This window comes from Amblyomma americanum, chromosome 11, assembly GCF_052857255.1.
Source record: "Amblyomma americanum isolate KBUSLIRL-KWMA chromosome 11, ASM5285725v1, whole genome shotgun sequence".
In the NCBI taxonomy this organism is placed as follows: domain Eukaryota; kingdom Metazoa; phylum Arthropoda; class Arachnida; order Ixodida; family Ixodidae; genus Amblyomma; species Amblyomma americanum.
In genome coordinates this window covers 25,008,049-25,029,506 of record NC_135507.1, presented here as the reverse complement: position 1 = coordinate 25,029,506, position 21,458 = coordinate 25,008,049, and the positions used below count along the sequence as shown (strand labels likewise).

Below are 21,458 nucleotides of genomic sequence, written 5' to 3'. Positions count from 1 at the left end.
ATCATCATCATTACCACCACCACCACCACCACCACTACTATCATCATCATCACAATCACCACCATCCTCACCACCACCGCCACCACTACTATCATTATCACCACCACCACCACCACCACCACCACCATCATCATCATCATCATCATCATCATCATCATCATCATCATCATCATCAGCCTGGCATCTCCGTTCTCAACCGCTCACGAAACAGGGCTAGCTAAGCCATGTCTGATCACCCAGCGGCTCATGAACAAAAGTTGCCAGTGGACGAGGCCGCAAAGCACAATCCGTTTGATTCAGGGATATGAAAATGAATTTCATGCTTACTGCACTGGCAACAAAAATTTGTCACTGGATTTTATCCGTGCCGCCATGGCTACTGCCAGGTGGCCGCGGTTTGGGACCCCTGCTGATCTTGTAGGAACTTGCTTTGGAGCGAGTGTTTCGTCTGGGCAGATATCTCCTTTGGCGTTGTCTTCTTAGAGAGCGTCGGAACTGGCTGTTGGGGGCTGAGTTGGTTGCAGAGTAACGACTACAACAGTTGGCAAGAAAAATCCGTCATACAATGGTGTTCGTGCCGTCCGCGCTGCTGCCATTATAGTGTCCTTCTGATCTTGTCATGCGTGGAAGACGGGGGTCTTCCCTCGTCGTGATAAATATGTCCTGGGCAGGAGGAGGAGGATGAGGAAAAAGAAGAGGAGGAAAGGTAGGGAGGTTAACGGCAAGAGTAATCGGTTTGCTACCCTACACGGGGGGAAAGGGGTGAGGGGATAAAAATGAAAGAAAAAGTAGTCACTATGAAAAGTCAGCGTTCGTAAAAGTTCGTAAGAAGCGGAGCAGTGCCTTGGAGGCCTGCTTTGTGCCGGTGCCTTAGTCCTGACAAAGAGAAGATGAAACTGGCTTCGTATCAGCTCGCGTTCTCAACTTACTACGCGCCGAAGCTGACACATAGAAACTGGGATGGTGCCAGGTTAACAAATTGGTTAAGAGAGGGAACAAGGCGCCCCCGATGTGCACGACTGGATTACGTTCGGTGTTGTGTGCTCTAAATAGCCTCCTTGACCTGGTAAGCCACGCAGGACGTGAACAAGCTCGCGGCCTTTCTAAGCTGGCGGCTTTCCTCGGTGCTTCCGGGACACATGATTCCGTCTTTCAAGGCTGCATTTTGTCTCGCTCGCAAGATAGCGGGAATTAAGGTGACGATCTTTTTTTTCTATTCACGTGTTAAAATAGGGCCGTTAGATACAAGCATCAGGGTGTACTCGAGACTTGGAAAGATTCCTATTGCCAGCTGTACCTCAAAAGAAGTGTTGTAACCACAATGCCTTAAACGGCAGCCGGGATTGGACTGCGCTGAAGAGAAATCGCAGGCCAGACCACTCGCCAGTGTATGTGACGACATCTGCATTTGGTTTTGCAGGGTACCAGATTAATGCGGATAGTAATGATGTTCCGGCAGTCTCTTATTACGGCAGACATAAAGCATTCTAATCGTGGGATCGACGATATTGGCGGACAGCCATGGCATGTTTCGGTTCCCAGGATCGAGCTTACTCAGCGCTTAATGTTTTTTATGCACTCGGTCCTGACCTCCCAACACGAGTGCAGCGCTTGAATCCGCATTACTCATCCGAAAGCCTAGGCTCCATTTTCAACATTACTCACGTACGCGCGAAGTGGAGTACGCTTAGGGCACAAGCATGCAGGCTCATTGCTGCTTGAGCGTTTTGGTGGCACCTATTCTTCCTTTCTTCTTTCACTCCCTCCTTTATCCCTTCCCTTACGGTGCGGTTCAGGTGTCCAACGATATATGAGACAGATACTGCGCCATTTCCTTTCCCCCAAAAACCAATTATTATTATTATTAAACAGCGTCCGGACCCCCCGCCCTCAAGCGAGGTGAAGAAATGACATCCTTAACTGCACCGCACCCCACCCTAGTCGTTACGGAGGCATCCAGTTCCAGGACCTCCTATGATAAGGCTCTTGTGAAAAAAAACCCAAGAGAATCCTTTGAGAAGACATGATGGTCCTATCGAGACCATCTTCTCGGTCTGTCGAGAATGCGCCAAACTGTGGTACAGACTATTCTGTGTCAGCACTGGTGCTATTCTGTGTCAGCACGGAATGTACGGTACCGGCCATTGTTAAAGGGAACATGCGATCGCGTGTCCTCCGCTCTTCGCGATGCGCTGCCGCCGAAAGCCGGAAACAACGGACGGCACCAGGCGCATGCGCAGAAAGAAGAGTCGGCTGTGCTTACTGAGCATGCGCTTTAGGCTACCGATTCTCGCCGGCTCTCGGATCATGCTATTCGTGAAGCGCGGAGGCCACGCGATCGCATGTTCCCTTTAACAGTGGACCATACTGTACCATTCTGTGTATGAATGTACCCTTCTCTGGTGGCATAGAAGCCCACCTCAGAATTCTGTGGCAGCTTCTCCAGAATTCCGTGGCACCAATCTATGGTGGCAGAGAGTTGGCCACTGTGCCACCAAAGGTGGGTCGATTGTGTAATATAGGTGGCATTCGGCGATGGCCGCCACAAAATTCTCCGGCCAGTATTCGATAAATTTGTGCCTCCAGTCTGCTTTAGCAAAGAATGTGCCAATGCGCCACCACAAGCGGCTCACTTTTGGAAGGCCCTGCTCCACGGCTCCGATGTTACAGTTAGGCCTACCTGGGCGGCACTGTCTTCGAGCCGCTGGTATGCATGGGTAGCTTATAATTACAAAGCACCACTACGCCAAAGGAGGCTTAGCTTAGTCCCTCATATAGCTTTGTATAAGTGTTCAAGGACACAAGTTTACGTGGGTGGTCACTGTGGAGTTAGTGCGTCATTCCATTGCATTACTGAACGCGTTACATTTGAAGCGCCCTCATGAAAATTTGCTACTTGCATGGCTCCAACACTGATGTTACTGACGCAATCAAAGCTGTCTAGTTTCTACTGTGTGGCTTCCCTTTGCAAAGACAATAACGTAGCGTTCGTGTGACTAAGGAATAGCAGTGCTACACGGGTACTTAAATGGCGCTTAACCGAATGTTATTAGACACCACTGCCCGCCTTGTGACGCTGCACGAATTTTTTCACTGCTCATTCGAGTCGGCGGAACACCGTAAATGCGTAATATAATTTCAAAGGCCTTCAAAAGGAAAACACCTTTACCCTAGACTGCATTGACTTCACGCCGGCATTTAGAAAACAAACATTTCCGAATAACCCCGCCGCGGTGGCTCAGTGGTGAGAGCGCTCGACTACTGATCCGGAGTTCCCGGGTTCGAACCCGACCGCGGCGGCTGCGTTTTTATGGAGGAAAAACGCTAAGGCGCCCGTGTGCTGTGCGATGTCAGTGCACGTTAAAGATCCCCAGGTGGTCGAAATTATTCCGGAGCCCTCCACTACGGCACCTATTCTTCCTTTCTTCTTTCACTCCCTCCTATATCCCTTCCCTTACGGCGCGGTTCACGTGTCCAAAGATATATGAGACAGATACTGCTCCATTTCCTTTCCCCCAAAAAACCAATTATTATTTCCGAATAAGATGCACTTTCTTTGAGGAAATTTCGACCCACGTCGCATGAAACAGCTTTTTTTGCGTGTTTTTTGCAGCTGCACAAAATGGTTGCTCCAGAAGTAATTTTCGATCTCGTAGGGTTCGGTTTCCTGCCTTCTTGTTTTCGCAGTCCAAATGCGTAATGGCATCCATCCTTAAAGCAAACTGAAGGCTGTCATCGGCCGGGGCCTCTTTCATCGCCATTTATTATCATAAAAGAGCACATACGACAAATATACAAAAGGACCGAATGAACAGAAACGAAACTTTACAGCAGCAGCGCCGTTGCAAGTCTGCGGGTGGTCGTTGGAATCGTCGTGGAGCCCCACGGAGCCCAAATGCCGTACGGGATCTCGAAGGTCGTTTGAGCGCGTCCGAATAGCACAATTAGCTGCTCTGCTCTGGCGAAAAGAAACCAATATCTACGATCTAATTCCGTGCCCAGATCTGAAATATTGGATGGGACAGATAAGCTCTTTCCGAGCGGTATGGTGCGATAGCGTAATGGTTAATTACCACATATGCAAAAGATCAATATCTACATACATAGATCCCTGGGAGCCCTCGTACCCCCTCCTGGTGCACTGGTTCATGTCAGACACCTTATCATCCTGTAAGATTATCCACCGAAAACCTGCAGTAAATCGCCGGGTACGGTAGTAGCTGTGCCAAGTACACACAACTGTTGTCTTGCATTTGTGAGGGAAACCACTCTATAAAAGTTAGGGAAAACATTTAGCGTCCTTCAGTGTCACCACGGTCGAGTCACGCGAAATACATCTTCTCAAAACCACCTCAGTGGCAGTAATGGATTTTCTATAGGTTCAGCTTCAGGCCCTGGCAATTCCTTGCCACCAGTCAGCATCACACACATGAGCCGCAAACAGCCTTATCAGCAAATAGGCACGCAACGCCGTCATACCGTAAGCACTCACTACCCAGAAGCGGCTTAAAAAAAGAAAACGCAATGAATTGCACCGATTTAGGCCTAAAGACGTTCACTTACTCGCATACGAATTCCCTGTAAGAAGCGAGGCAAGCTTGTTCCGGGCGGGAGCTCTTTGCGCAACGCCAGCGTTGCGCAAAGCACAGCCGTCGTAGTACGGAACAGTGTCGTTGTGCATGAGGCGCAGTCGTGGAAAACATGACTGCGCACCAGAGTAAATCGCTGCTTGGTCACCGCAGCTTTCCGAGAAACGAATCAGTGAAAGATTTCCTGTTTTTTTCTTTCGCCATCCAAATTCGTTTTTTTTTTGGTGCTGCGGAGGAGTGATTATTTGCATCTGTGGATACGGTGCTAAACCGTGCTGAGTTCATCGATCATGCTTTGCTGGTATTTGGATGGCTTCTCGGTAAAGCAAGACCCTCGCGGATGAGATTCGGCAAAGGCGTTCACGGATACGTGCTTGGACTGCCGAGCGCGCTGTTTCTAGCTGGATACAAGGAAAAGTTAAGTCAAAACTGGCTTGCTTAACCCGACTGTGCGACAACGTGTCGGAATTCCTCCAATTAGTTCTCCCGCCGTAGACCCACATTTCGGCGTACTTTAGATGGTGGGCTGACTAAGGCAAAGTGTAAAGTTAACGGGCATCTTAATAATAATAATAATAATAATAATAATAATAATAATAATAATAATAATAATAATAATAATAATAATAATAATAATAATAATAATAATAATAATAATTGGTTTTTGGGGATTAGAAATGGCGCAGTATCTGTCTCATATATCGTTGGAAACCTGAACCGCACCGTAAGGGAAGGGATAAAGGAGGGAGTGAAAGAAGAAAGGAAGAAAGAGGCCGTAGTGGAGGGCTCCGGAATAATTTCAACCACCTGGGTATCTTTAACGTGCACTCCCATCGCGCAGCACACGGGCGCCTTAGCGTTTTTAATAAGCTGCAGATAAAATTTTTGTTTTTAACAAGCTGCAGATAAAATTTTTGTTTTTAACAAGCTGCAGATAAAATTTTTCGTTTACTGGGCACTCACAGTTGCCCCTGTGTGTGAAGTGCGATGAGGTGTGTACAAAAGCGCATAGGCTTTGCTTCGACTCGAAAGATAGTAGCAAATTCTCAAAGCATAACACTGACTACATTTTCTAGATTGTTTCTGAACATTAAGTTAACTGTCAAGGATAAATAAGGCATTGATTATGGTCACTAACAGTAAAAGCTAATTCTTCAGACGGAATACTCAAAAATGTTTAACGGGCAGGCTGCTTCCAAGGCTTTCCACATTATTAATGAAACTACTACTTTACAAGAAACTAATTCGGTCGACATTAGAATACGCGACTCCTGGTACTGTAAATTAAATGAAAGAAATGGAACCTGTAAATTGTTCAGTGGTTTTGAATCCTGCTATCGATTTATTGTGTGAGCCCAAGTATGCGTGCGCAGTTTTGATAGTGGACCGAACAATTACAATCCTCGGTGGATGAAAACAAAAATTAGTTTTTGCGAAAGGAAATGGCGCAGTATCTGTATCGCATCTCGGCGGATACCTGAACGGCGCCGTTAGAGAAGGGATAAAGGAGGGACTGAAAAAATGAAGAAACGTGCCGTAGTGGACGGCTCCGGAATAATTTCGACAACCTGGGGATCTTTAACCCCGCCGCGGTGGCTCAGTGGTTAGGGCGCTTGGCTACGATCCGGAGTTCACGGGTTCTAACCCAACCGCGGCGGCTGCGTTTTTATGGAGGCAAAACGCTAAGGCACCCGTGTGCTGTGCGATGTCAGTGCACGATCCCCAGGTCGTCGAAATTATTCCGGAACCCTCCCCTACGGCACCTCTTTTATTCCCTCCTTTATCCCTTCCATTACGGCGCAGTTCAGGTGTCCGCCGATATATGAGACAGATACTGCGCCATTTCCTTTCCCCCAAAACCAATTATTATTATTATGGGGATCATTAGCGTGCACTGACATCGCACAGCACACGGGCGCCTTTGCCTTTCGCCTCCGTCGAAATGCGGCCGCCGCGGTCGGGTTCGAACCCGGGAACTCCGGATCAGTAGTCGAGCGCCCTAACCACTGAGCCACCGCGGCGGGGATGGTCAATTTCCTCATTCAATACAGATAGTTGAAGACGTTTGTTAGCGTTCAAAATGACACGAAGCGCTAAAGGGAAGAAGACAGAAGGAGGGAAGCGCATGGATAGGCTGCTTTTTTTTTAGATGTGGTCTTTCTGTCGTTCTATACCCCAGTGAATATAACCCGCCAGACACAAAGAGGACCGCCCGTATGCAATGAGAAGCCCACCAAAATAAGCGTCATCAGCTGGCTTCGAACACCGTTTCCTGCACTTTGCAACTTCCCGTTAGCATGACAGGGAAGCAAATTGGAATAGCAGTTTCAATTAATTAATTAATTAATTAATTAATCAGTTAATCAATGAGTTTTTTCACTGAAATAGATAAGGCGACAGGACTGAAAGCTCGCAAGCGTGTACTCGGTGAGGTCAGTGCATGTTACAGAACCCCAGGTGGTCGAAATTTCCGGAGCCCTTCACTTCGGCGTCCCTCATAGTCTGAGTCGCTTTGAGACGTTAAACCGCCATAGACCGTAAACCTTGACAGAGGTCCTGCCCGATTTTTCAGCTTGGCAGCACAGCAGACAAGCGGTGGGGAAAACATTTAGGTGCTAAATATACATCTGAATACTCAATTGATGCAAAAAATCAGCAATGGATATAATAAAAAAACAGACGAATAAAATTTTAAGATTTCCCTCAGGTCAGTTCAGTGTCGACTTGGGGGAAAACTTTTCAGGCAGTGCTCAGTACGCACTGATTCAGTTGGCAACGAGCGGCAGAACAAAGCAAATGGAAACGCTGAGGTCGAATTCTGTACATGTCCCGCCGCGGTGGCTCAGTGGTTAGGGCGCTCGACTACTGATCCGGAGTTCCCGGGTTCGAACCCGACCGCGGCGGCTGCGTTTTTATGGAGGAAAAACGCTAAGGCGCCAGTGTGCTGTGCGATGTCAGTGCACGTTAAAGATCCCCAGGTGGTCGAAATTATTCCGGAGCCCTCCACTACGGACCTATTTGTTCCTCTCTTCTTTCACTCCCTCCTTTATCCCTTCCCTTACGGCGCGGTTCAGGTGTCCAACGATATATGAGACTGATACTGCGCCATTTCCTTTCCACCAAAAACCAACTATTATTATTATTATTATTATTATTATTATTATTATTATTATTATTATTATTATTATTATTATTATTATTATTATGCAGACGCACCTGAGGTACACTCTTTGTCGAAAGTAGAAAGGTCAAGAGGTTTGATTCTTTACTACACTCTGTGGCTCGTTATGCACTGCCAGCGTCAAATATTCATTTGAGACAAGAGGAACACTCCCCTTGCCCTTTGAAATCTTGGGTCTTTCACAGATGTAACAAGAGCCCCACTGCTCGGGTTACAAGGGTACCCCTTGTCTTTCATACTTGCGAAAAACGCTGTACTTTTGTGCAGGCTAGCTGTTTTTTTTTTGTGCAGTTGTCTCTGGCTGTCCGTCTGTTTAGTCTGTCTTCTTGCAGGCTAGTTGATTTGGTTGATCCCGCAGTGCCTTGGAATTGGCCATTAGTTTCTTTGTTATTATCATGTTTGTTGGTCAAGTTGTGTAGCAGGCTGGTTGCTTAGTTTCTTTGTACAGCTTATTAGGCGCAATGCCGTTTATTTTCGGGCCCCTGTTTACGGTGCTTGAGGAGCGCGCAGTGACGTAGTCGCCGCACGGGGGCGTCGCGCTTTTAACGGCTAATCTCCGGACTACGCTATGTTTCAGGCGCGAGTCGTGACGTCACAAGCGGCGTTTGTTTGCCACGGTGCATTTACCAGCGTTGTTTACCGCGGTTGTCTGTTTTGGTTGTTTTTTTTTACCGTATATTACCACATTCCTTTCAACTCCCCTTTGTTTGCACCACTACGTCTGTCTCTACTTCTCCGTTGACTGAACGGTAAAGCAAAGAGTAGCACGTTGAGTTTCCAAACATCTCAATCTGGTTTCCCCACTTGAGCCGGCACTTGTTTTTGTGGGTCTAAGACGGTCGGCCAAACACATTAGCGCCCCCTAATTGCGCGTTTAAGCACACGTCGCCGCCACTCACATTAGCGTAGACCGGGCGAAAATAACAGCCGCCTGCGGGACCGTGAAAATTGCTGTCTTCGCTACCGTACAGGAGCTACCTGTGGTGGAGGCTTGGACGGTAATTAAGGCTTTATGCGCCATTCTTGGCGCTTAAAGGCTATAATTCGTCGGACGCAAGCAGAACTTCGACGCGTGTGATGCAGTTTAATTGTCATTGCCGCAACTATGTGTTATAAGCGTTCGGCAAGTTCGAATGCACGGCGATTACGGCGCAACACTACGTTCTGGACCGGCGAAAAGACTTTCGTCCGAGCTAGGAGCGGGAAGAATGTTCATCAGATGCTAGTAATATGCAGCACTTAGCGGGCAGCACTTTGTGTGTTGTCGCGCGGCTGCTGCCAATTGGTTCTTTGTAGCATGACGCGCGTAGAAGCAGGTGGCTTCAAGACTGAGAGATGAAGAAAATAACTGCATGACACAAGCAATTAATGAAGAAAGAAAAGATTGATGGACTCGTAACACCCCGAAATCTCACACATGTGACGTAGCGGTGATGGCAGTCAGGATGTGAGTTTAGTGAGTTGAAACCTTTTATTTTAGAAGTAAGGGAAGGAGAATTACAGAGAAATATGGGTACAGAGGTCCTCAGGGTGAGTGGTGCCCCAAGTCAGGGACAGACCGTAGCTGTCGATGGACCGCACCGGTGGCCAAGTGGTTGAGCATCCGCCTCGCATGAGGGAGGTACGGGGTTCGATCCCCAGTGCAGCTGGGTATCCGCCGGTGATACAATAGGTATAAACCTTCAACTGGTCTGACGCCCGACTTATTTAGAGTGAAATGCTTGGGAAATGGGTCTTTGACCCCGCCTTGAGTATACAGACGAAAACACGTTGTGCCGTGGCGCTCTTTGGCCACAGATGCTCTTGCGCCTTAAAAAAAATTAATCATCATCAGCTGTCTATGATGATACGATTGTTCTTGGCGAAGGAATAGAGAGTGCTACGCCCTCTTTCTCTGTTTGACGTACTGAATACCTGTTGGTGAGAACACCAGAGGTCAGAGTCCGTCTCTCACACCGAACTTCCACCCTGCCCACCAGGGTGAATTGTGCAGGCGTTCACCTTTCGTCGGTAGAGAACCATGCCAAAGGGAAGTCTGCACTCAATACAGTAAACCGGTTGGGTGACTGGCGGTTTAGAAATCGACACAGTTACTTTCCGAGTGCGAAGCGGCTGCTAAACCACAGGACCACCGCTTCGGTTCAGTCAGCATATAAGGCACGCAAACCCACTGGGCAGTGCAGTGTTCAGTACGTAATCGTGTGCCTTCGAAAGAAATGAAGCTTGGAGGCGGTGGCTACAGTAGTGGCGCGTGCTTGGTCGCAGTGATATCGCCGAGGCTAGGCTGCTAGCTGTCTGTACATAGCTCAGAACTTTCCGGATAACGCGTACATACCACCGCGAAGAGCCCGAAACATAACAGAATTTGCTGAAGGTAATGCAGACCTTCGCGAACAATCCAGTGCCGCCTATAGGTAAGTGGCATGGCTTAGCGAACAAAAACAAATCCGTTTACAGGCTTTGTTAAAGAATGATCACGATAACGACGATGAAGGTTGTTGATTTTATTGAGCAAACTAAACTGGGGATAAAGAGGGCCACGAGCAAGATTAATGGTCTCCACAGATCTCTTAGATGGGTTATGCGGGCGAATCAGTCCAAGAAACTGCAACAAGAACGGTTGAGGTGTGAGCGCTTATTTAAAGATCAGTGCGATAGAAGAAAGAACAACGTAACGTAGCATAATGTACCTAATATAACCTAATGTAACCTAGCATACATAACAATGTAACGCAACGTAACACAACATAAGACAACGTAGCATAAAACAAAAAAAAATGGCTGACGGTTTAGCATTGGTAAGCATGAAATATTGTGCGAAAGTACAGTTTTCTGCAGGACACCAGCGCCACATGGCTGAAGGCGCGATTGAGGTGTCCACTAACCCAGGGAGCCAGTTATGTTGGTCTACAACTTTGTTATCATCAATACCAATTAACTCAATATGCGCCGGCGGCCTATACTCTAGTGTTGCGTTTCTGCGGGAGTTTTGCCAACGACAACGCATATTGCTCTAATGCCGTGTTTCTACCGCAACGTCGTCCGCGCCAACGCATGCAGCGCACATCTCTCTGTCACCACCGCCACATGGCTCTAAGCGAAAATATTCGTTCATCAGTTTGGTAGTATTTGGTGACGAATAACGCGATGCGCAGTGCACAGCGCGAGAATGTGTTGCAGTTTAACACGATCCGTGTTCGGGTCGTGTTAAACTATTAATATCTATTAATGCTGATTGGTCTTTTTAGCCTATAGAAGAGCCGCATGATGGATCGCCACCTCGTTCATTTAAGTCTCTGTTCAGTGAACAGAGCGCCTAGGTGGTGGGGTGGGGAGGGGAGGGGTGGGGTGGGGTGGGGTGGGGTGGGGTGGGGAGGGGTGGGGTGGGGTGGGGAGGGGTGGGGTGGGGAGGGGTGGGGTGGGGAGGGGAGGGGAGGGGCGGGTTATGCTGCGCAGGACCAGCCACCGATCCTTGGCGCATATGTATGTCTCCCGCACTTTTGATGTGCTGGTGGAGTGGAGTGTACGAAGGCATGAGAATGTGTGTCTGCATTGCGCAATAGTATGTGTGTACGTGAACCATGTGGTAGCTCAGGGAGGTTTATTTCCATGCAATAAAGAAAAAAGAAACGCGGCGATAGCCTAGTACTCTCGTGCAGGGTCCAGAGAAGCTGATCTGCTCGCGCCGCCGCGGGTTCGAATCCCAGTCGTGGGTAGTTATTTCATTTATTTTTATTATTTCAGTTAGCGCAAACCCACAAACATCTCGGGATCTTGCTTGGGGTTTAGCCATCGTGGCACACTGCAGTAAGCATGAAAGTAACTTCTGGTGGGAAAAAGTGCAGAAGCGGTTACAAAACCGGCCCCTAGCGGTGTCGATTATCACATGTCGAGTTCAAGGAATGCTGCACGACATCGTAATATAATTCCACGACCACAATCGCAACGACACAATCGCCATGCGTTAGATGTCTACCCAAGAAGACATTCAGCAAAATAAGTTGGTTCCGCTTTCCCGCGAGTACGGATAAAACCTAGATGAAGATTGCACACAGCCCGCGAGAGGAGCTCTGATCACTTGTGACGAAGATGTCATCCAAACCCACGAAAGCAGCACTGATAAGGGATGGAATGAAAGAAAGGAAGAGAGAGGTGCCGTAGTGGAGGGCTCCGGAATAATTTCGACCACCAGGGGATCTTCAACGTGCACTGACATCGCACAGCACACGGGTGCCTTAGCGTTTTGCCTCCATAAAAACGCAGCCGCCGCGGTCGGGTTCGAACCCTGATCCGGAGTTCCCGGGTTCGAACCCGACCGCGGCGGCTGCGTTTTTATGGAGGAAAAACGCTAAGGCGCCCGTGTGCTGTGCGATGTCAGTGCACGTTAAAGATCCCCAAGTGGTCGAAATTGTTCCGGAGCCCTCCACTACGGCACCTCTCTCTTCATTTCTTCTTTCACTCCCTCCTTTACCCTTCCCTTACGGCGCGGTTCAGGTGTCCAACGATATATGAGACAGATACTGCGACATTTCCTTTCCCCCAAAAACCAATTATTATCACTACGGCACCTCTCTCTTCCTTTCTTCTTTCACTCCATCCTTTATCCCATCCCTTACGGCACGGTTCAGGTGTCCAACGATATATGAGATAGATACTGCGCCATTTCCTTTCCCCTAAAACCAATTATTATTATTATTATTATTATTATTATTATTATTATTATTATTATTATTATTATTATTATCATCATCATCATCATCATCATCATCACTGGTGACGACTGCAGACATGACTTAAAGAACACGAGTCTTCATGCACAGCGTAAAAAGCGTCCATACTTCACGCTTTTCTCGATGTCACCCCACAGCCAAGATGCGAGAGTGTGAGAGCTCGCTACAGGCTTGTTCTGTTGATAGTCAAAATTATTCTTAAAGTGTTTAACCAACCGAAGAGGAATTTCCTCTCTGGATGGAGTTTATTGCTGGTGAGCGTCCATCATAGACGATCTTTCGAACATTTAACCAGTGTATGATAATCCTTATAAAGAAGGAACTCCGACACGCGTCATTACAAACAGTTTCGCCGTGCTTCTAGGACTAACATGCAATGCGTCAGAAATCGTACGTAGCCGACACCTTCGGGTCATTTAAGATAACTTCATCATCATCATCACCAGCCTGTCTAGGCCGACTGCAGGGGAAAGGCCTTTCCCATGTCTCCCGGATTAATCCTGTCCTTTGCCAGTTGCGTCCACCGTGTCCCCGCAAACTTCTTTATCTCATCCGCCCACCTAATCTTCTGCAGTCCCCTGCTAAGCTCGGCCTTTTTACCTCGTATTTATCAGCCAATCCACAGCAAATAACTGAAAAAGGTCATGAACCGGCGTTGCAACAAATATTTTGCGCGTTTTTCTTTTCATTTAAAGATTAACATTTTTGAAATGTACATTTCAATACAAATGCGGCTTGGTTCGAAAATAACTGAATATATTTGGGAGAGCCTGAACGAGGACTGTCGGGGCGCCTACATGAAAGAAGTGAAAATGTGTTTCCTTGAAATATACTTCTACTCAAGTCGGTCCCGGCACAACAGTCGAACCCCGACGCTTCGTCCATTTCAAGTAGCTTCGAGAATACAGTGGCCAGTGAAGATAGCGTTCGGCACTCCCGTTACCTCGGGTTGCAAGCCGTTCGTTGCATCTTTCCTGAAGTGTCGCTTTCCTCAGATCTCTATCGTGGGAATGGGGTTTCACGTCTGATGAACAGTCTTCGTCGACCAGCACCACAGGCGGTCCACACTGCGTCGCAAACCGCGGGGGGTCGCGCTGCAGGTGCCTAAAATCCGCCGTATCGAGCTTTGACTTGACCAACGCGCAGGTTACGGCACCCTCCCTGCTTAATTATGTACGGGCATACTAGCACGCTACAGCTGACTGAGTCTCCGCTCCGAAGCAGGACGTCCCATAGCACAGATGGCCAGACATGATGTCCAGGACATGAGCCTACCGTGGGAACAAGCGTTCTGGGAACATGCAGAAGCTGCTGCTTAGCAAATCAGCTCAACGTTCGCGAGTCTGATTTCATCTTAAGCAAACAGCTTCGAGAATTATTCGCTGGTCCCATTAGAAACCTACCGGAGTGCGCCCGAGCAGGATGGTTTCTAATTTACTGAGGGGTCTGCAGCATAATGAGCGGCGAGTTGTAGTGACGCAGCTTTAGCATATAAAAGAAAAGGCCTTCTTAATTCAACGAACTCCCATGAACGCAGAAAGCCGCGTTAATGCAGAGCAAAGCAAGACGTGAGAAGAATTAATTTTTAGCGCAGAAATGCCTGGTTAGCATTGAGTGAGGAAATTGTTAATTGTGGGTTCGTCGTTATGTCTATGGGTGATAAATCTCAGGCACAACTCATCTTTCGCCCCACAGAACAGCTAATGAGAATCGTACACTTAGTTTGCACCGATACGTAGGCCTAAAACTCACTGTATGATTAAGAAAACGTAATACACATGTTATCCAGGCTATTCTCCTTAGCCCTGTTCGCCTCTGGGTATTGTGTGCGCGTCTGATCCGTATGCTGCAGGAATTCTCGTGAATGCACTTTAATGCATCGGAATCTCGTCACCGTTTCCGGGAGAATAGAGGGCGTGTTGTGAGGACTGCGAGGCTTTGGCTCTTTCTTGGTTTATTGCTTCGTGATTTCAAAGCGACGCCACAGGTGAATATGTCCATACTGCACTACAAGAAAAGAACACGAAGTATTCTCACTGCAGCTTATTTGAGTTGAGGTTCCCAAATGCTCAGCAAAGTACTCAGTACACGTCTGGGCTGCGACCATAGAGAACGCAGCGCTACGCACCAAAGAAAGGCAGCGGATGCTTCAGCTGGTAAACCGTCTGCGGGTGCATGTTGGAAATGATCGCCCAGATCTCGGCGATCACCTGGGCCCCAGGGCACGCAGATATCGATAGCGATAATAGGGCCGGCGCCCTAGCTCGAGAATATACCCACCGAGTGGCGCGCACCGACTCTACCCTCTATCCCTTCTCAACCCGTTTTTCCACCCGCCTAGGGTCCCTAAATCGACGACTGTATACACCCCCCACATAAGCAACTTTCCCCGGCGGGCTCTTACAACCTGAGCCGCATTCAAACGCCCCACCCAAAAACCCCATCTCTACCACCTACACCGCATTCACCTAATATTTTAATCTGATTATAATGAATGGAGCACATATGACAGGTTCTCTCAGATCATGAATGGCAGTTTACCAATATCCCTCAAGAGAAAAGTGCAGAACAGCTGTATCTTATCAGCACCCACCTACGGGGCAGAAACATGAAGGCTAACGAAAAGGGTTCAGCTTAAATTAAGGACAACGCAGTGATCTATGGAAAGAAATGGTAGGTGTAACGTTAAGAGACCGGAAGCTGGCAGAGTGGATGAGAGAACAAACGCGGGTTGATGACAATTCCTAGTCGAAATCAAGAGGAAGAAATGGGCTTGGGCAGGGCATGTAATGCGAAGGCAAGATAACCGCTGGTCCTTAAGGGTAACGGAGTGGATTGCAAGGGAAGGCAAGCGTAGCAGGGGGCGGCAGAAGGTTAAGTGGCCGGATGAGATTAGGAAGTTTGCAGGCATAGGTTGGGCGCAGTTGGCAAAGGACAGGGTTAACTGGAGAGACATGGGAGACGCCCTTGCCCTGCAGTCGGCTTAGTCAGGATGATGATGATGATGATTGTCAGGTACATGTCCCTGGTGTGGTGGCATTCCGACATTCGCACACGTTACATGGACATTCACAGCTGAACCCAACCTCTTAGAGCCGCCCAACGCGGTGCTGGAGCAATGGGAGGTGATGCTGGCCAACGGCAGCCTGGGAAACAAGGAGGCGCTAGTCGCCATCGCCAAAGCGTCGGCGGGAGATACTGGAGTCCTGGATTGAGGACCCGAACCCATAATCCGCTCCGGTATCCTTTTTCGCAATAAGTTTGTTCTCTCTCTCTCTCTCTCTTTGGGTGGAGTATTTTCTACCATCCCGATATGCCCTCCTCTACTACCTATATTATATGTAGCGGCCATCCCTCTGTGTTAGTAGCAAACGTGGATCCGATAATTACACCCGTGTACAGTGCCGGTAGGCACTGTGTATTCTGCAGCGTTCTATGACCGGCGGACTTGCACTTTGGATTGATCGTTTGCGCTTACTACGCGGACTGCCCAGGAACTTGCATTTGAGTATGCCGTGAAGGCCTTTCCGCGCGTACGCTAGAACTGAGGTATTGTGCGGTATTTGGATGCGGCACAAATTCTGAGGAGTCTGCACCTAGTGCAGCTGACGAAGCATCATTTGATCATGTTGCTGCGAGGTAGCAACCTGGGCCGACTACTAGGAGTCGCGCTAAGCTGTCTGCGGTAGTTCGCGGTTCCCGGCGGTAGTGGCCTCCTTTTAGAAATTATGCTTTTTTTTTACACGGAGTAGGGCCTTGGAAATATCACCACGAGCAAGATCTGGGAAGTAAATGGTGCCTTCAGAAATTGCTTGACAGGGGATCCATGATGTAAGCATTTTGGTTGCCAGAGAACCCATTAGCCTGCATGGAGTTACTAACGTTACTAATGTTGCTGCTCAAGTTGCAGGAGTTTCTCATATCGTGCGTTAAAGTGCGATGGTTTGGAATTTTGAAAGTATCAACAATCCTTTTCACAGTTGTATACAGCTATTCTCGCGTGTATTTCTAAAACGACGGCAACATTTGCGCCACCTGTTGACGATCGAGGGCGTCCACAGTGTTTCTCAGTTGTGTTACCATAGACTTCGCTTTGGAATCACTGAGACCGGTAGAAAACAATGACCCTTGTGAATCTTCAGTTCTCAGGGTACTGTTTAAGCTCGACTAGTAACCAGATGCGATTGAGATTATAGTGGAAGTGGGACAACAGGACTGTTCATTTTTTCTCGTTCGAGAACGGCGTGGTTGTGCCCGCAGCATCTCCAATTTTGTTTATATTTCTAGCTAGAATGTTTACCCGCAAAAGCAACATGAAGCAATTATACCTCTAAACATCTCCCTAAAGTTTCACAAGACAAGAGATGTACGCAGCAAAATGTACTGCCAAAGTCTGCGAACTCTTGAACCACCGCGCTCCTCACACTGTATTTACGGCCAGATGTGTCTGCCTGGTAAATACGTGGCAAGATAGTCCAGGTAGTGTATGATGAAACGGGGAGAACCAGAAGCCAGCGCCTAGCATACCGCACCTAACAAGCACATTCTCGGGCCGTTTACTTGTTCATCGGGAACTTGCTTCTGGCCAAGTACAACATGTTTGCTCTCTTTACACGGGCAATATACGCAATATGTTGAATCCGCAATCCGCTATTTGTTAATGACATTCCCTTGCTAAGTCACTCGGGGGATGAATTGCAAGGCATGATCAATGGTTTACGCAGGCAGAGCAGAATGGTGGGTCTAAACATTAATATGCCTAAAACTAAATTAATGTCCAGCACTCTTGGAAGGGAACAGCAGTTTACGATTTGTTGGTAGCAAAGCATTAGACGTGGTGGGAAGTCTGTGTCTACTGTCTAGACGCTGGTCTAGACGCTGCCTTATATATGGGGCTGTGAACTCGTCAAGCCGCCAAGTGGCAGCTTTTTTCCGTAGCCCCTCCATCTGTAGCACCTGATGGAAAATAAAGATTTGAATTGATTTGATTTACTTTGCGCGGATAGCGACCGCAGGTGCGAACCACGAGAGAGAAACAACTGGAAGAATAAGAATGGTGCGGAGCGCGTTTGGCAGGTACTCTCATATCATGAGTGGCCGTTTACCAATATCCCTTAAGAGAAAAGTGTACATCAGCTGTATCTGACCGGTACTCACTTACGGGGCAGAAACGTGGATACTAACGAAAAGGGTTCAGCTTAAATTGAGGACGATGCTGTGAACTGTGAAAAGGAAAATGGTATTTGTAATGTTCAGAGACAGAGCTGGCGCTTTGTACTTGAAAAAAAAAGAAGCTTTCTACAAGCACGGCGAAGGTGGCAGTGTGCTCGTGACGTTCGATGCCCAAGCTCTTACAAAAATGGTAGACAGCCTATAGACTTCTTATAAGCTTTATTGGCTTCCTATAGAAATTATTTTTGTCTATTCGTTGTCTATAGACTCTCTATAGACAAATGTCTACTAAAACTATATGATCATAAAGCTATAGATTGTCTATAGGCTCTCTATAAGATTTGTACTGCCTATAGAGTGTCCTCTAAGGTTTGTCTATAGAGAGTCTACAGACTTTAGAGACAGAAGTGTATGGACATATAGGCTGTCAAAAGAAATTTTTGTAAGGGAGGACCACGAGCTCTGGCGCTGCGCCACGGCGTCTGTGGACAAATGGAGACTCCAGTGGCATGGTGGGCACTACCAGCGTAGAGGGGTTTGATGCCAAGACCGTCGACTCCAAAGCGGCGGTCTAGCCATCGAGGTACGCTGCAACGAGGCGGGGTCTTCACCTGCACCCTTGCTGGTAAATTCTGGCGGTCAACTAACCGCGGGGACACCAGCGTCGCGTCCTTAGGTGGCAGCCGGTATACGAACCCTCCTGGTCGAACTTATACCAGAGTTGTCATGTCTCAAGCAAAGCAATGATACGAAACCCGGACTAGACGGTCATACTGAATTCACTGGCGCGTGCTATTCTGCGGCACTTTAATTGGCCATCAATTATTTGAATGGGTATAGGATGCAGCGAAGCTAAGAACTTGCAGTTTTGCCGCAAATTACAAGAAAATTGCGGATGAATCAACTACACGCGTAGTAGCTATTGCATTTTCTTTCCTGGAATGTCACCTCTACATCATTACTTCTCCAGCGTTTCCTCACTTTCTTCCTCACCATTCAAAAAAGGCAGCCGAGGCTTATATCTGTTACTGATCCGGAGTTCCCGGGTTCGAACCCGACCGCGGCGGCTACGTTTTTATGGAGGAAAAACGCTAAGGCGCCCGTGTGCTGTGCGATGTCAGTGGACGTTAAAGATCCCCAGGTGGTCGAAATTATTCCGGAGCCCTCCAATACGGCACCTATTCTTCCTTTCTTCTTTCACTCCCTCCTTTATCCCTTCCCTTACGGCGCGGTTCAGGTGTCCAACGATATATGAGACAGATACTGCGCCATTTCCTTTCCCCAAAAAGCCAATTATTATTATTGTTATATCTGAAGTGGTCGCGATAGTATCCTTAGACGGAGAGGAAGTAACATCCGGATTCCAGCGATGCCAGACAAGATAGCTGCTCCTCGCCGGCTGAGGGAACGAAACGGAGCAAGAGCTGTCTCGTACGCACCAGGAGGTCGGCGTGGGAATAAGTGTGTGAGTGTCTCGGAAAGACAAGATCCACCGGAAGTTTACTTCCGCCCTAGGGAGGTCGATCTATTTCAGGAGTAGAAGAAAGCCAAATCAGTGTTTCTTCCCACACCGAGGGCACGGAGAATTGCTGGTCCTCGTACAACATGAACCAGGCATGGGATGCACGCAAGGGATGGCTGGCGAAAGCAGTAAACAGCACAGTATACTGTGAATGTGAATGGAGAAAACCGCCTATTCAAGGCAGGAAATTAGGGAGGTAGCTGAAAGGTGTGCTCGCAGACTCACGCGAATGAGCGCTTAAGAAAGCACCGAGGGCAAAGTATTTTAATACAATGACAAGCTTTATACGGCAACGGTGGCCTGCTAATACTAGTCCAACGGTCGTGGAAGAGCATTGCCGGTTGTGAGAAATGTGTCGAAAATTAAGGGGGTACGCCTTAAGGGTATGATGCCTCAGCCTTAACTGTTATTTGTTACATTATTCCTTAATAACTGCCTCTTTCTTATTGCACACACTCATTAGCCTACATCAGTAGGAATACTAGACCACGTGATACACCAGACAAACAAGTTCTTCCTTTGGTCAAGTAGAACAAACGTGCTTCAGTGTCCTCTTATGATGTTGGTTTTTGCCCCTCACTTTCTATTCTGGGCATACTATATTAATTCCAAAAAGCACAGATACAAATCGGTCGAAAACGGTTGAGTGATATCGTCCAATTTCCCTCTGCAATGTAGATTGCAAATTTTTTTGCAAAGGTTCTTTGCAATCGTCTGCAGCATCCAAACCCATATTCATATTGCACGTTCAGTATTGGCGACAGTATAAGATGAGACCAGACAAGTAGCTCTAATTCAGGTTGACCACGCCAAGGCATTTGATGAAGTTCTTCACAATTTCTTGTTTGCGGTCTTATAGCATGTAAATATTGGAGATGTTTTGCTTAGGGGCATGAGACTGTGCTATAAGGAGTCCTATATACAAGGCTAATTGTTAAACAAGAGCTGACCAAACCTATTCCAGTGAAATTATAAGTTCGCCAAGGCTGTCCATTATCGCCTTTGTTGTTTGCTCTATATCTTGAAACCCTTGGCCTCAATATTATTAACAGCGAAACTATCCGTGGTTTCTCCCTGGCGCATTGTGAAATTAAGATTCTAGCCTATGCCGATAATGTCGTCCTCTTTTGTTCTGACATAAACAGTGTGCCTGAGACATTACATTCGACTGAACAGTTTTGTGAGGTATCACGTGCGGCTCTTAATTTACACAAATTCATGGCGTTTCGGTTGGGTCATTGCGGTACAACTCCAAGTCATTATGGCGGCATAAGCTGGGACTGCGGGACCCTTCAGTAGCTAGGGGTTCATCTTCACCAAATTCGCCACAGTGGAGCCTACTGGGATTCACAGATAATCTCAATGAGGCGACAAACCCAGGCCTGGATGGGTAGGGACCTGCAAGTGCTTGCTCGCGGGCTCAAGATTGCAACATTTTTTTATTCGAAAAACTTGCCTATGTGCTGCAGCTTCTCCACTGTGCCAGGAAGAAGGTAAAGCTGATGCACATGATATTTATTACCTTCGTATGGCGTTCCCAGTGAGAACCCATGCGTCGCGATAACCTATTTCTTTCCCTAGAGTCTGGTGGAGTCAGTCTTGTTCACTTAATCGTCCATCAGTCTGTTTCGAGTTTTTTTTTTTTTAATCTACAAACCACCGTTTTTTTAGTAGCTGTGCTTATCAGGCGTCTCAGTGCTCATTTGCCTTTCCTATTCGCACCGACTGGACACACTCGTGAGGGGCCCTTATGGGGATTCCTTAAGGAAGTTGCCGACACCTTCAATTTCCTCACTGTGCGCTTTTCTTTAGACTACCTGTATAGCCTCTCCAGGAGGCAGATGACTCAGACTTACAGAGTATTTGTTCCCTATATCGTTGTATCGGCAACCTTTTCTGGAGTTCCTTGACACCAGTGTTTTAAACCGTGTTAGGCGAATGTGCATTTCTTATGCAGAAAAAACATTCTTCTTTAAACTGCACACATCCACGCTGCCTTGTGAAGGCATGGCTTCACGCTAAGGAGGTGCTTGCGCCATGGACAGTGAACTGCCACCTGTGCAATACACCAGAGACAATTGACCATTCTTTTGTTCTGTGCATAGATGCTATCTTCTTCTGGGACATTTTACAACGAACAACACTGAAAGGGAGCTAACTGAACAAATGGTAACTTAACAAACGTGACAAAACTAACTGAACTTGTAAATGCAGTACAACGCAAGTCGACGGGTTCCGTTAGGATGCCGTGACTAGCGGATGGG

General features: G+C 47.6%; 1 non-coding gene across 1 annotated transcript; it reads left to right on the top strand.

Annotated features, from left to right (window-relative positions):
• Window positions 1-3,227: 3,227 nt before the first annotated feature.
• Window positions 3,228-3,299, top strand: TRNAS-ACU (transfer RNA serine (anticodon ACU)). Its single transcript has one exon. It is a non-coding gene; the product is annotated as a tRNA-Ser (tRNA).
• The last annotated feature ends 18,159 nt before the right edge of the window (window positions 3,300-21,458 follow it).